The sequence below is a fragment of the Aythya marila genome (genome assembly GCF_965140915.1).
Source record: "Aythya marila genome assembly, chromosome: 22".
NCBI lineage: Eukaryota > Metazoa > Chordata > Aves > Anseriformes > Anatidae > Aythya > Aythya marila.
The window spans coordinates 1,670,387-1,685,858 of record NC_139063.1 but is presented as its reverse complement, the minus strand read 5'-3'; the positions used below and the strand labels follow the sequence as shown (position 1 = coordinate 1,685,858).

The 15,472-nt window shown below is 43.6% G+C and overlaps 1 protein-coding gene across 1 annotated transcript in view; it reads left to right on the top strand.

The window, feature by feature from the left end:
* Window positions 1-15,472, top strand: part of CSMD2 (CUB and Sushi multiple domains 2) — a 286,785-nt gene that overhangs the window by 56,087 nt on the left and 215,226 nt on the right. The gene's annotated exons all lie outside the window — the stretch shown is intronic.

The following is a 15,472-nucleotide window of genomic DNA, read 5'->3' as shown; positions in this document are numbered from 1 at the left end:
AAATGGCTGGAGCATTCTCCCAGTTGCTTTGTGTTTATCAGCTGTCACTTTCTACAACGTCTTCTCAGGTGGGGAAGGTCACTGGTTTTATGCTATTATGCTTCCATATCAACTGCATCCTGTTATTAGAGAGGGAAAACAATGATTAGTCAAGCACAGAAAGGCTCGGCGATATTATTATTATTCGTAAGCATTGGGCCTGTCAATCAGTAATCCTTGAAATGTAGGGCAAAATGAATGCAACCTGGCTTTCTCTCACCTTGCAGAGGTTCTGATGTTGCTCATGTTGCTTTGTGGCAATGCTGTACCAACCCCATCTTTCTCTAGAAGATAGGAAGCCTAGTACAGAATAAAGAACAAATAATCCAGCAATAAATATAATAAAAAGCTAAGTCAAACATACTATAGAGATGTAAAAGATTTATGAAAATGTATTCAACCTGTTTCCTTTGGCTAGATAACTCTGGTCAACAAATAATACTTTTGCTGAAGAAGTGAAAAGGTCACCGAAAATATTAAAATTTGATTTCAGCCACCCACCCAGGAACACATTTATGGAAAATTGCAACAAGTTCTGATTCATTCCTGAATACTGGTTTTTCACACGTTCTCTTTTGCCCTGGCAGTATTTAATGCCTAATTATTTTCTAATAATCCTTTGCTTTTAGTGCAAAAACTTAACAGTGTTTAATTATTAGATATGTTGGTCTGATACGAACAGTGCCTGTTTGAATGAAATGGAGTATCTCTTCAACAGGATTAGATCAAGTTCTGATAAAAAAGTATTGTGCATCTTTTGCCTAGACGTAGTAGACGGCCTTACGCAGCCAGCGAGGCAGCAGACACGGCTTTCCCTGAGAACTGTCCAGTACGAACTCACAAGCACATCTCTGTTCATCCCGAACCTTTTAATGTGTAAATCGATGGCAATCCAGTTAGCTCCCAGTGAAGAGGACCCTTTTAGGAAATGTTTTCCTTCTGGGCAATGGACGCAATGATTGCAACCGTAGCTGGAAAAAAATGTGTGATTTCATTTCAAGTTCCTGATTTTCATCATTGCAGGCCCACCCCAGTGCTGTAACATATGCTGTATAAAGTTAATTATCAGAAAAAAATCATTTAGTTTGTATGAGTTAAGTGTGTGACCTTTAATTTATGCAATAGATGAAAAGCAAAGTATGTGTCACTTATGGCACTTATTTCCTTAAGGGTAGATTTTTATTAGCTATGTCTGAATTTCCCTGTCGTCAAATTAATTCCGTTGGTTTTAGATTGGCTTCTCAAAGAAGTAAGCAACATGCAATTATTCCCTGTGTGTGGACCAACAATTTTTGACCCAGTATTTCAACTAAATTGAATATAGATTAAGTAGTGCAAAAGATGATTCACGTCCTGTGATCTTTGTGTTAAAATCACAACATCCAACAAAATCACCCCAGCCATGACTGGTTTGGAAAGATGGAGTTTTTACAGCTAAAACAGTAATAAACCAGGGCTGCCAGCATCGGGAAGCTCAGTTGTGTGATCCTATCCTGAGGCTCAACAAAAGAGATGAGAAGAACACCTCTGCTTAAAAAAAAAAAAAAGTGTGTGTGTGGGAGCAAACACACGAAAACCAAACAAGCCTTGCTGATTGTTTGATCTTGTCCTCATTTGTTCAGCTGCTTCATCCATTCCTCAGCACACAGACTTGTCTGGTGTTTTGCCTTGAGGAATGGCAAATGCATTCTGCTTGTACTTCTGTGCCAGCAAAGCCTGAGTGAAAATAAACAAAACCTGGCTCCGCGTGCCTGTGACCCCTTGGATGCCGACCGATAACTGCGCTGGGTGCTCCTGGAAGGCTGCTGTGCTCAGTCAGTTACAAGCAGCCTCAGAGGTAACTTTTTTATTATTTTTAGGTCACACCAAAGCAAAGGAGTTGCGAAAGGACAGATACCATCTTGAACGTGCTGTCTGTGAGGTCAGCTGCTTGCTTTGATCAGCCCGTTGATGTTATTTTCTTCAGGCTGACACAGCTGTGATAGTCATTTGATTATTCTTGTTATTTGCATGAAAATTATAACTAGTTACTTGATAAAGTCACGGTGACTGCCTTCTGCCCCCAGGGAAGCGCTGTGCTATGCTTTATCTTGGAAATTTCACAGTGAGAGATCTCATCTGTAAGGATGTAACTGAACAGTTGCTTTTCTCCATTTCTCTTCTCTCACCGGAGCCTTCTTCCACCCTGGCCCCAGCTGATTGACAGACCAGGTCTTTCAGAGTGCCTTGCACTCAAAGGATTAACTTTTGGTGCAGTTTTCTTATTTGACTTCCAGCATTTCTGGCTGTCTTGCAGTGACAGAGCTGCCAGGCTGCTGCAGGTGGAGGCTTTGTCTTCTGCCTAGTCTTGGCCTGGGTAAGTGGGGAGTTGGCTGGTAGATGTGCACCAAGGGATGTTTGTTGAGCTCCTGTGTTTTTGCAGAGCTGTTCTTCTCCATAGGTTCTACCCATTTCTTCCTAATCTTCCAGCTAGTTTCAAGGCCAAAGCTTGTGCAAAACTTGTGCTAAGCACAATGTACAAAAGTTACACAATGCACAACTTGTGCTGAGCTTAATAAAGGAATGCACAATTTCATCTATGAGTAGCATTTTATAGTGGTGATGTAAATCCAGGTGCCTGTCTCCTCTGAAGGGTCAGATTTTCATGTCCAGGTATTGTATTGGGGATTACTGACTCCAGATACTCAACCACATGCCATTAGTGTGTCACAGCCTTGTCGTCCTGTGTGCACCTTAACATACGTGCCCGAACAGCCACATAAGTACATGCAGCCTCACTGGAACAGCCTCCAGTCTGGAAGGTGCTGCCAAAATTTTCTTTCCAAGAAATCTCCTGCCAACACCCTAAATCATCTTCTGGCACTTCAGTCCATTTAGATGTCCCAAAACAGGGAAAAGTTGTCTTTGTTACTAAATTGAGTTTTTGTCTCCTTTGTATTTAAAACTTTGAGGTCCTCAGCTCCTCTTTGCATCCATCTCTAACTGGGAAACATGAGAGTTCATTCAAAATATCTCTTTGCCAAGGAGATATAAATACACATTGCTTCTTCAATATTGTGGCCTCCATTCTTGATAATCAGCAATTGAGAATGGAGGACAGGGAACTTGGCAGGTCTGTCATTGCTTCCATAAACAGTAGGGATGTCTGGATATTTCCAGCTTAGCACAAAAAAGCTCATAAAGAGGTTATAAAAGATAAAGGGTTTTATAAAAAGCATTACAATGTCATTCTAACTAATCCATTAGAGCTTACTGCTGCAAGAAGTGGCTACTTTCTGAGCATTTTTCCTTATGTCCAATATTTTTTTTAGATTACTCTTTCAAATATTTACGCACAGTGTTACACCTGAACTAGACCTAATACACAGCTTGGAGGGGAAGAAGTATAACTTTCTTCTATGTACTAAGTTGTGTATGTGAAGATATCTCCTACTTTTTTTTTTTTTTAATTAAATACATTAATGTCATGGCTGGTTTTGTTTAGCCTGGTTTTTGTTTTCAGTGTCATAGACAAAGATTCGGGTCCTAGAATCTCTCAGAATTAACCTTTCAGACATTGCAGTGTTTCTTAATTCTCTGAACTAATGCGGAGGAACCTTCATGCTAATTAAAAATTCTTGCAGTCATTGATCTCACCGTTACCCAGTTCCTGCCATGTAAGCGCTCATCCTATAAAATTAGACCAGCCTTGCAGAAACAGTGGGAGGAGAAATGAGTTTATGCTAGGATATGTCATATTGGGATGTCATTAGCAGTTGTGCTCTGTTGTGAATGCATCACAGTTGTCCGTAAATGCTTTTTGGATGCGTTCTGCCTAAGCTGTTTTCCAGCACTTTCATCTCTTCTCATTTATGACGTCGGTGTCCCCCTGAGCTGGCAGCCTGCTCACGAATTCAAGGCATAGAGGAGACCTGATGGAAATGGAGAGGTCAGGAACGAGTGCTCTGCTGCTTGAGTTGTGGCTCCCCGAGTTGGATAAAAGAAGTTTGCATTTGAGTAAGAGGGTCGTGATCCTGCTGCCACGCACCCTTTGAAGCCGCTCTCTGAAATGAGAGACTGCCACCGTTTGCTATGCTTATGAGGAATTTGAAGTGCACTTGTAGCTGGGAAAGGTAACTGTAAGTTGTATTATTCATCCTGCCTCAAATCAGCGGCTCCATTTATATATCAGAAGATGATTTCTCTGGCTGTTGATGCTCTCTTTGACCTGGGATCTGGAATGTGAGTTAAACTGAGCTTGTACCTCTCAATGTGCATTGTCACGATCTTCTGTGTAGAAGTCAAATTAAAAGGAAAACTTGAGAGTTGGAAAAAATCTGTTGTTCTTCTGAGACTGTAGGTTGCAGTGAAAGCATACAGGCATGCTACCTCCTAAACAGATCTATTTTTGTGTTTTTTTTTTTTTTTTTTTTTTTCTGGTACAAGTGAAGCATCCATTATCGGGAATCCCAGGAGAACTAGTTCTAAATAGAGTTCCAGCCTAGCTGACCCTGAGCTGCAGGTAATACCTAAACGATGCTTTGAACATGTAAAATATTATATAAATGCCACATGTTGTTAAGCTTTGTTGTCTCTGCTGTGGAATATATCCAATTTAACTCAGGTCTCGGCTAGCTTTCTAGCACTTGTAATTCTCGTCACGGCTGCAGCCGTACCAGGGAGCAGCCTGGTGGGATGGAGCTTTGTGGGGCTGAGCCCTACTGGGGCTCCGCATCCCACTCCCAGCTCTGTGGGCCCTTTGGGGTCCACGGTACCCCAGTACTAGGGCTTGTAGGGAGGAGGATGCTCCACAGCCTCTGTGGGAACTGGCTGATGGCACCAGAAATAAACGGGCTGTAGGACAATAACAGTTTTTTTTTCCCAGTCTTCTAATGGTTTCCTTCTGTCTTGCTGCACAAAGGCTTCCCTGTTTTCAGTCAAATCTTCCTGCGTTTACAGAAGCAGGTGGGTGGATGTCTTTAAACATTGCTTAAGTCTTTGGATCGCTCCAGTGTAAGCGATGGGAGGAGTGCCGCGTGGCGCCTTGTGGGTCGCAGCACTTTGGGGTTTCTCACTTCAAGGCAATTCACAGCATCCTGAAGCTGCCTGAACTTGGCGTCTGGTTCAAGTGTTGTGCTGTTCAAGTCCACACTTTAAAAGTTGCTCTGGTGGAGGCCGACAAAGGCTTTTGCCGTGTGGAGTTCATTAACGTAGAGACACTTATATAACTTTCTCCCTCCTTTGTGGGATGCCTGTAACTTTTATGAAAGTATTTCACGTCCCAAACGTCTTTTAAGATGCCAGCAGGAGACGGGCATGAGAAATGGCCATAATCCCGAATGTGTGGCAGTTGAGTCCAGCGGATGCTTTGTGTTTTTCAAGAATGAGAAGGTTTAATCTTCAACCAAAGCAGCCTTTTTCTCCTCCTGCTCAGATCTTAGCTTGCGTGAGCCTCAGCCTGCTGTGCTGCTTTAGAATTTATTTAATAGCTCAGTTGTTTGGACATGATTAAAAATGTAATGAATGGAATGAAGCAATAATAAGATGAACAGCTCATAAAGGGGTTTAGTCTAAAAATATCTGTTTCAGCACAGCTACTGTAGCGAAGACAGTGGCAGCAGTCACAGAAAAGTCCACTGCATGAATCCCTTACAAGTTCCAGTGAGCTATTGCTGAGCATGAGGCTGATGCATCAGCCTCTTTAGTTCATCTTTTACAATGGGCCCTGTTTTTTCCACTCCAGTGTTGCTTTGGCTTCCCAGTGCTTTTCCTCTGAGTGCCTGATGCAGACCTCCAGAGAAAAGGGTTTTTCTTTTTTAGGTTGAATTGCATATCAGATAGGAGCTGGGTAAATTCTCCTTTTCCAGTATGAGAATTTGTAAGTGCTTTGCCTGGATCTGTTCTGGCTGTTTGAAAGGTTCAAGAGCTGGAGACTGTTCAGATGAAGCTTTAGTGTTTTGTTAATAGAAAACATTCAAGGTCTAAACTGTTAGTCACAGAAGCTGGGAACTATTCTCCCCTGTGGCTGAGAGGTTGGGGAAAATGTCTGTAATAAACAGATTTTGTTCTTTCGCTTTCCTCTCAGCAGCTGTAGCATGTGCAGCAGAGAATGTAGGGTGGGGAGGGTGAGTGCCCACTTCCAGGCTTCCTGGATGAGGTTCAGGAAGGGTTTGTTACCGAGCATCTTTACCCTCAGAGAGCTCAGGCTTGTTTTGTGTGTAAACAGCACAATTAAAATGTACCCAGGCAGAATGGAAGCAGAAGGACCTGCGTTTGAGCCGTTTTGCTGAATGCTCAGTTAAGTGTTCATCTTTTCCTCCTTGGTATTTGCTTTTGGGAAGCTAACACGGCGTTTTTATGGTTACGCTTCAGCTCTTTCAGTGTGATCTTTCTCCACGTAGATTTGTATCACCAAGGCCAAAACATTCAGCTTTCAAATGTCAGTGATGTCAACTTTAAACAACAGGTAGCTCTGCTCCTTGTAATGGAACAAGATTGAGACCAATTCTGAGATCCTGCGGTATCTTGTTTCCCAGGCTCGGGCCCAGTCCGTTCTCTTTCATTAATGTGCTCCGAGTGTCCTTTAAGGCAAATCTGAATCGTTTCCATGACAATATTTATAGAATAGATGCCTTTCTTCTAGCACATCTGTATGGATTTTTCATTTGTAACATCTCTTCGCATCAATTCCTGGTATATTCAAGGTCTCAGTGAAGTGTTTGGACCATCACGCCAGTCCAGAGTGACCTTAAATGAGCATCTCTGCATTGGATGTAGGCCTAGCCTTGGAGTTCAGCTCGTCAGTACCAAGGAGATGCATTTCTGCTGTTTCCTTGAGTAAAATGGAAGGGCAGGAAGATTGATGGTGTGACAGGTGGCCTCCCCAGGTTCCCTGCATCCTCAATCTTGTTGTCTTTAACTAGAGAGAGGTATTTGTTTGGGCTAACAAGTTGTGTGGCTATGCTAATGCTGTAGTAAGAGCTGTTAGGTTTTGTTTCTCAGGCTCAGCTCAGCCGCCACGCTGCTTGGAGGAATGCTCAGCAGGTGGTTGGACTTTTCCCCTTCCCTCTCAGATACGTATGCCCATGCAGAGGCCTCAAAAATGAATGTTAGTACCCAAAACTGGCAGGCAGGCTCGTGTCTCACAGTTGGCCTGGCAGGGTGTAAGAGGCTCACAGCACAACATGTGGGTGGTCAGAAGGGGTGTCAGGGCAGTTGTGCTTGCTGTCGTGCTGTGCTTCCCCTCTACTGGAGGAATTTCTCTTGACATCCACCCTGAACTCTTCAGCTATGATTTTTGACTGGTGCTGCTCTTTTTTTTTTCTTTTTTTTTTTTAAACCAGTCTTAAGGGCACTTTCACCTTCCCATCTGCGTTAACTTTAGCTTGCATAAGTGTTCTTTTAATGTCCATTTAATAGGTTGGGATGTACGGATGAGGAAAGGGCAGGTCTGATCACCCAGCTCCACAGCATCCACCTTTGTGTAACAGATGGATAAGGTTTTGAAATCATAATAAGCTCATGCTTCTGAATAAATTCAGGCACTGGGGAGATCCCATGTGGGGATAAAAACTTGTTCTCTGAGATAAGTGCATGTTAGTGCATAGCTTGCAAAATTATGCTTGTGGCAAATTTTGCAGGATAGGCACCTGTGAATTTAGGAAACAGGACTGAGCCCTAGGCGTGTTTTCATGTCATAATTAGATTGTTTCAGCTTTGTTTTCAGTGAAGAGGATGAAATTACTTTCTAGATTTTTTTGATCAGTTATGACCGCAAATTAATAATGTATCTCTAGTGCCGGAAAGCAGAAGGCTTCCTAATTGCTACCGCAGCTCAGGGGACTCCTGTGGCACCGTCCTGAACCGTCTGTGCTTTCTGCTCATCGATAGGAGGTGTCTGCAATGGGAGCTCAGCACTCCTGGCTGCTCTTACAGTTGAGTAGGAGAGTCAATAGAAATACTTCACCTTTCCTGTTTTCAAGGGCATTTCCCCATGAACTGTGTGATTTCACTTACTTGGCCTTTGTACTGCGCTGTAAGGCGTCTCCTAGTTCGTTATGCCTGCAGGACTGGCCCTAGTGTGGTACTTAGTTGCCAAGCTTTCTAAAAAAGTACAGAAAAGCTGACTGTAAAGGGAATAAATGAGGAGAAATAAATTGTGAAGGCAGTTTAATCATGGCTAGGTTGTTTCGGTGTTTCCTTTAGGGGGTGAGCCAGACTTGACGTGGTTTGAATGGAAGCTGAAACAATTGGAAGCTGTGAATTACAGGTGTTTCTGGTCCCACGTGGGGGGAAATGGGCTATTTGTGGTTTAACCTCAGTGCAGTTGCAGGCTAACTCAGTTTGGTTTGCTTGGTAAAATGTGTGGACTGCCACTCCAAGCAGGTGTAATCCACGGCTGCTCCTCCAAAGGCTCCAGAAAGCTGGGAGTGAGGAAGGAAAGATGTGTGGAAGCCACTGGGAACAAAGGAATTGGAGCTGCCACTGGTGAGATGACATCGCAGGTCTGTGTTTTAGGGCCTGGTGCTGTGTCAGACCTGAGGAGCCCAAACCCACTGGGTTCCCTGCTGGGGCTGCTGCTGCCCCATGTCCTGGTACCGGCTGCTTCCAGAGAACTGGCCTAAAAAATCTGGGGGTGATAAGTTGTGGTGAATGCCTTTCCTCTGCTGTGAAATATTTATTGAAACAGATGTAGTTGGCTCCAGTTCCTGTTTCTGGGTAATCAGCCAATAGCTCGAGAAGATCAATACGCAGATAAACAATGGAGACTCTAAAGTTGGAAGAGGCTTTTTTTTAACAGAACAAAGAGCCTTCCTTGTCCAGGGACACTCTCCAGCAAAACGCAGAGCGGATCAACACTGGCACCCAGTGTCTAGATTGAATCGGCTCGAATCTGGGTTTCCAAATCTGACACCCCTTTTTCAAGCTGACACCCTACCCTGGCTTTGGGTCTGGTGTGTGCAAAGGAGTGAGGTGCTCACCCTGGTAGGCAGCTGAACTCCCTGGAGCTGCTCTTTTAATTCAGCTTTGGTTTGGTTCCTTCAGTTGTCTTCTGGTGCTGAGAACTACTGCAGCATTGCTTTTCTTGGCTTGTCTTTTGTCTTACAAGGAGACGCAGATCTCTTTGCCTAGGAATGGTTAACCTTAGTTCAGGGAGGAAGAGAGGAAACAAATGTAAAACCACACTCCTCCTCCCTGGGGAAGTTTCTTCAGGTTACTCTGCAGCTGTTAAATGCCAGTTCGATGAAGCCTTTAAACGTGCACTTAAATCCATTCCTGCTAAGCAAAACACTTAACTGCATACTTTAAATTAAGCTGGTGCTCAAGTGTCGCTGCGCTGAGAAGCAGCAGGACGAGAGCATGTTCGCAAAGATAAGCGGTTGTCAAGTGCCTGCCTGATTGGGATGCTGATGCAGGAGAGTCCTGGGCTGGGGCAGAAGGAGAGGACCCCGGTCCTGGGGACTCAGCACCTGCCAGCGTGGTGCTGGTGGTCCAGGCCCAGCAAAAGATTTGTGTAGCTGGGCTTCAGTCTCTGTATTTTCATGCTAGCCAGGCTTCCTCGGCTATGTTCAGCAAGTAGTGACATTTGTTTGAAAGTATAAATAATGAGTGGCAGTAAGTCCCAACTGTTAGGGAGCGGGGCTCACTGCATCTCTGAAGACAGCCTGATGGATCTGTAATTTACCTCTGATCCCTCCAGCTGCCTTTGAGGATCTTTCTTTTCTAATTCTTCCAGAAAAAGCCTCCTCTTAGAAAATGTTCGTCCCAGAGGGATGGCGCCACCAGAACTGAGACGGGGAGCTGTCTTCAGTCCCTCTGTCAACTGAGGGTAGGAAGCATATGCTCTCCCCAGAACAGGTTAAACAACTGCAGAAATACTTAGTTGTCTACGGTATTGAGTTGGATTCAATTAAAGTGAACGTTTAATGCATGGGCTGGTCATAGGCAAAGGAAAGTAAGGAGTCTGTCCGATGGGACAGGGGGCCAGCATGGGATGGCAGCTGGTCACTTTGTAAATGGGTAAATGCTTCAGGGTGGGCTTGTTCATTGCTACATCTCCTGTGAGCTTGTCACTTCCATGTTTTGAACGTTTGCTGTTTCTGTAGTGAGGTGATTAAATCAAACTTGAAGTCCTCCTGTCTCAGCTCGCACGGTACTCTCAGAAGTGGCGCTGAAGCTGCTCTAGTACATTCCAGGAAGGTAAATTGAAAACTTGAAAATGAATTTCCAAAAAAGCCCTAGAACTACTACCACAAAGAAGATGGATGATGAACCATTCTGGTCTGTTATTATCCAGAAGTAACTATCTGGCTGGTTTTTAGTGAACAAAGAAATATTAGAAGGGAAAAAATAGTTTCCATTTAGCTTTATCTCTGTTGGCTGTACTGGAAATGAATCATGACATAAAAAAGGATAAAATGAAATGAAAAAGATACCATTTATTTCCTTTTCTGTAACACACACTGGACACTTATTCTGAAGGTTACAACTCTTCTGAACTAAAACAGATTGCACAGAAACACTGATGAAAGATATTAGAGAGTCATAGACTGTCCCTGCGGTACTTTGCCTGAAAGTTATGGACAGAGAGGGCGGGGAAGTTGGTCAGCATGGATCTCCCCACCCGTTGGAATTCACATTAGTGCTGGCCAAAGGAGCACTGTCAATGGTGTGTAGGTACTTCAGTTTATTTTCCAGGATGTGGTGGAAATCTGAGATACATTCTCCTTCAGGAATCTTTCTCTCCTCCGATTTCTCTTAGGGTAACAAATCCAGAACACGTTGTCCTCTGAGCAACATGCTGCTCTTCCTAGCCCAGCCTGGATCTCCAGCAGAAGTAACCTTTGTGTTGAGCTGTTTGGGTGTCTCGACTTCAGGCACCCATTAGGTTCAGAAAGTGCAACAAAATGGAAAGAGCTAGGAAAAAAAGCATATTTAAGATTAATCTGGAAATGTGGATGTGCAGAGGTGCCTGAGCCATTACGTTTAGATCGATAGCTTTGTTATTTTGCCTTGTCTCTGTAGCATCCTTTTATGGGGAATTATTTCTGCTGCAGTAACTGTACTCAGGAGCTATAAGTGCCTGCTCCGTCATGTTTTTTTTTTAGGAATGGAAATCAGTTGTGAATGAGAAGATAATGTATGGTCTCGTATCATAAAAGTTGGGCTCCTTGATAAGATTTCAAGGTTATGACAGTGATAGCATTGAAGTATCTGTCATAAACTACCACAGATAATTCAAGCAATAAAAACGTTTCTTTTAGCTATGTAAATAGGGTAATAGACTGGAATGAAGTAGCTAGATGTATTAAATGCTGGGGTTATTTTATATTCAAACAATAGAGAGAAAATAAAGCCGAAGATTAATTTGAATAGGAAGCAGGGAAGATTTCTCTTCTGAATGGCGAGCAAGGTAGAGATGGATTTGAGTTTTTGTTTTGTTTGAAGGGACCTGAATTGGTAACATAACTCAGACGTATCAATGTGATGAGCGGGATGAGAAGCATCTCTGTGGTTTTTGCTTTTTTTTTTCTTCCAACAAAGAGCCTGTGGGGTTTTGAGAAAAGCTGATGTAATTAGCCTGAATGCATCTTGATGGTAGGATGCTGTCCAAGGATGCGTTGAGTCACATCTAGTGACTTAAAAACTACTAATTAATTTTGAGTGAACTGGAATGAGGAGGCTTGGCTTGACAAGTACTAGGTTTTGAAAGCTAATGATTTTGAAAACGTCCAGTGCGGTGATCCCTGGGCAAGGGGATGAGAGAATTTGGGAACAGCCTGGTGAGCCTCTTGAGAAGGGCAAAACCAAATGGAGCTGAAAATCCAGTCAGGGAATGGTGGGAAGCTTCTGATGATCATCGGTTCTGGCTGCTCTTTAAGAGCTCACAGAAATGGATGGCGGAGAATTCTCAGATGTGTTGTTTCCATTTCCAGTTTGTTTAGCAGCTCATTTTCGAGCAACACAATATGAAATCTGTGAGACCTTTTGTCTTGTACCAATAGATCTGGATATAAAGCTTACAAAGCCTGGCTTCTTGAAGGAAATGTTCCCACCGAACTGTGGGATCAAATGAAGGTCTGCTTCTGTTTGGGCCTGTGCTGGTAATAAACACCATGATCGTGGTTCCTCTGCTGTGTCCCCTTAGGGAGTGTGTTCTCCAGGGCAATATATCTGAATGGTGCCATTTGAGGTACGTCGAGGAGCTCTTCAGGTGCAACTGCAGCAGAATAATCCTATTTCCTTTCCTCTGTCATAAAATAAGATAACGGTTTGGCAGCTGTTCAAATCAAGACAAATAAAATAAACTGTTCTATATTCATCATGGAAAGAAATACTTTGCTAGAAAATGACTAACAGGACCTTCTATTCATCTCTACCAATCTGGTCTGTGGCTGCATTCATTTCCATACAATCACTGGAAAATATTATGTTGATTGCCAGGAACAAAGCTTTTATGGGGAGTAAAAAAAAAAAAAAAAATCCATGCTACTAATCTACAGTGGAATTGGTAAATGGGTAAGACAAAGCTTTAATAATATTATTCTGTGCGACATCTGATGTAAATAATACAGTTCTATTAATCTCTCAAGCAATCAGAGTCTGGCTGTTAGAGGCAGCCAAGTATGAGCAATAATATTATCTCTTCTAAGGAATGTTGGAGTAGAATCGCAAATCCATCGCTGTGAAGGCGGTGGCGGCAGCGGCTCAGGGTGTTGGGCTGAGCAGTGAAACAAAGACACCTCCTTCCTGCCGAGCAAAACTCTTGGACCTGGCGGTCTGCTGCAGGGACTTTGTGAAGCTGGGCTTTCTCAGCAAGCACGGACACATCCTTTGACTCTTCTCCATCCCTCTGAAGGTGAACTTTGTCAGCTCAGGTTTGGGGCCGACCAGAATAATCACAGGGCATTACTGCTCATCCTGCGTGGGCAGCTGGATCTGCTGCTCCTGCTGAACCTGGCTCTGGAAGCAGCATCAGCCTCCTGGGAAGCAGTTGTTTGGTCCGTGATGCAGCAGCTGAAGTGTTTGCCTTCTGCAGATGTGCCTCAGTGTATCTGAAATAAATAAAAAAGTGCTCACCAGCTTATTCAGCAACTGCATTGAACCCAAAGCAGTCAAGGAGTTAATGTTGCCTCCCCCTAAAAGCATGTGTGCCGTCCGTCCCGTAACACAATATTAGTTAAGGCAGCCAAATGAAGCAGAATTTTTAAATGAGATCCTGTTTTTCAAGTATGATTTTAAGATACGATGCAGGTCGGGGTTGTCTGATTCTTCACAGTTCATTAAGTAGAGAGCAGCTAGTGTTAGAGAGTGACTTTTAAAAATGATGGATTTTTATTTATAGCAAAGTTCTAGTCATTAATTTTAAAGGAAGGAAGCATAAAAGCAGGAGTTGGGTTCATTTTTTTTTTTTAAAGTGACATTGGTAATTTAATTAAATTGGGGTTTTGAGTATCATTACAGAAAATGAAACATTAGTTCTACGCGGCTTTTCAGCCCGTCTGATGTATCTGATAGCACCCCCCCCGCGATTACAAAAGCTGCATGGTCATTAATATTGTGATGTGAAAGTTGTTGCTGAACATATAGCTGCCCAGCTCTGGGTGCTCTGTGGGAGGACGGGAGTAGTGTTTTGGGGGAAGGAGCAAAGGGTAGAAATCCCATCAGCCAGAACTTGTGTGTGACCCCACACTGTGCTGTGGCATGGGGCCGCTAAAGCCCAGCTCCCTGGGTGCTGGATGTGTTTTTCTGGCTGCAGGCTCTACAAGGGGCTCCTCCGCACACAGGCGTGCAGCAAGAGCTCCCGGTCACACCAGGAAAATCCAAGAAACTGAAGCAGAGCAGGAGTCCAGATGCACGTGCCATTAAAATTAATCAACTTTAAGGTGGCAAGGTTGCTGTTAACCCACTTCCAGATTAACTAGGAAGCAGGATGGTATGCCTGGAGGCAGGAAGGCTAATCCTATATTCATTACAGGTTAATTTTTTGTTTTCCTCCCTGTGGGGCGTCCTGTCCCCAGCCTGCTGCAGAGAGCCCTCCGAAGGTACCTGAGCTCGGATCCAAGGCAGCCAGGTCTGTGCTGGAGGCAGAGCAGAGGAACCTCAGCTCCTGATCCCAAAGTGCTGTCCCGTGGCAGGACAGGGAGGCAGTGGTTTTGCTTTGCTTAGTGTTCTGGAGCTGTGCTTCATTTCACGTGCTTACGCACAGTTTTGGTTGTATTTTATTCTGCTGTGTGCTGTGTACGTTAGCATATCATTTTCCTTTTAATCTTCCTCTTTCCCTTGGCAGAGCTGCACATTAAACCTCCCTCTGCTCATCAAAATTCATCTGTTTTTGTTCATTCCCCCGACAAAATTGTTTCCTATGGTAAACCGTCGCTCAGCTCCAAATGCCCATGTTTTCCTTCCTCTGATGTTCGAGTGCGGTGGTTTCACACTGGTAGGTAGCTAAGCTCCACCATGCTGGGCTCTCGCTCCCCATCAAAAGGCCAGGGGAAGAAATTACGATGAAAATAAGCTTATGGCTTGAGATAACCACAGGGAGATCACTCGCCAGTTACTGTCAGAGGCAAAATAGGCTCGGCATAAGGGACATTAATATAATTTATTACCTATTGATAACAGACTATGGCAGCGAGAACTAAAAGCGAACTAAAAACCCTGTAATAGAAGATGCAACACAAGGCATGATTCAGATTTGATTAAGATATTGTCAGCCTTGTGGTTGTCTTCATTTGGTTTTATATGGGGCTCTAAAACAAAGATTTGAGTGGATCTTCTTGGAGTGGTTTATGGGAACCTGTAGTTTTATTTAAGCTCTCTGAAGCTGCTGTACAGAGGCATTGATTACGAATATAGTAGCACTTTAGCTGCAACTTCTTAATTTCATAATAAAATACCCACGTTTGGTTGTAACCTTCAGTTAACTCTGTTCTGCCCTCAGTGGAGTTGGGTCCATCTGCAGTGCTCAGAGTCTGGTTTGATGCCTCTGTGTGAAAGCCAGATTAAACGTGCAGTGCAGGGAAATGTAAATCCTTGTGGGCTGAAATCCTGCAGCGCTTTTTGTCCAGGCAAGAGTTGCTCCTTGCAGGTTTTGCTGTCTTCTGTTTGGTTCTGTGTGACACAACCCTGTGTACATTGCAGGGGCCTTTCAGGTGTCTGCTGAAGGTCTGTTGGAAAACATTGTTTTACACAACCTTATCTCTGTCTCTTGGTCAATCGTAGCCATGTCAAATTGCTAGAACTGCAAAGGGGAACTCAGGAAAGAGGAATGCTTTGGTTTAGAAACTGGAAAAATGGGTCAGGAAAAAATGAATCCTGTTTCTCACTCAATTGCTTGGGAATGGTTGTGCTTCCTTTTATATATTTATGTACATACACTCAGTAGAAATGGTACTTACATGTTAATTGTAACTGGCCTAATGAATTCTGATGCAGTTTCAGTATGGTGTGT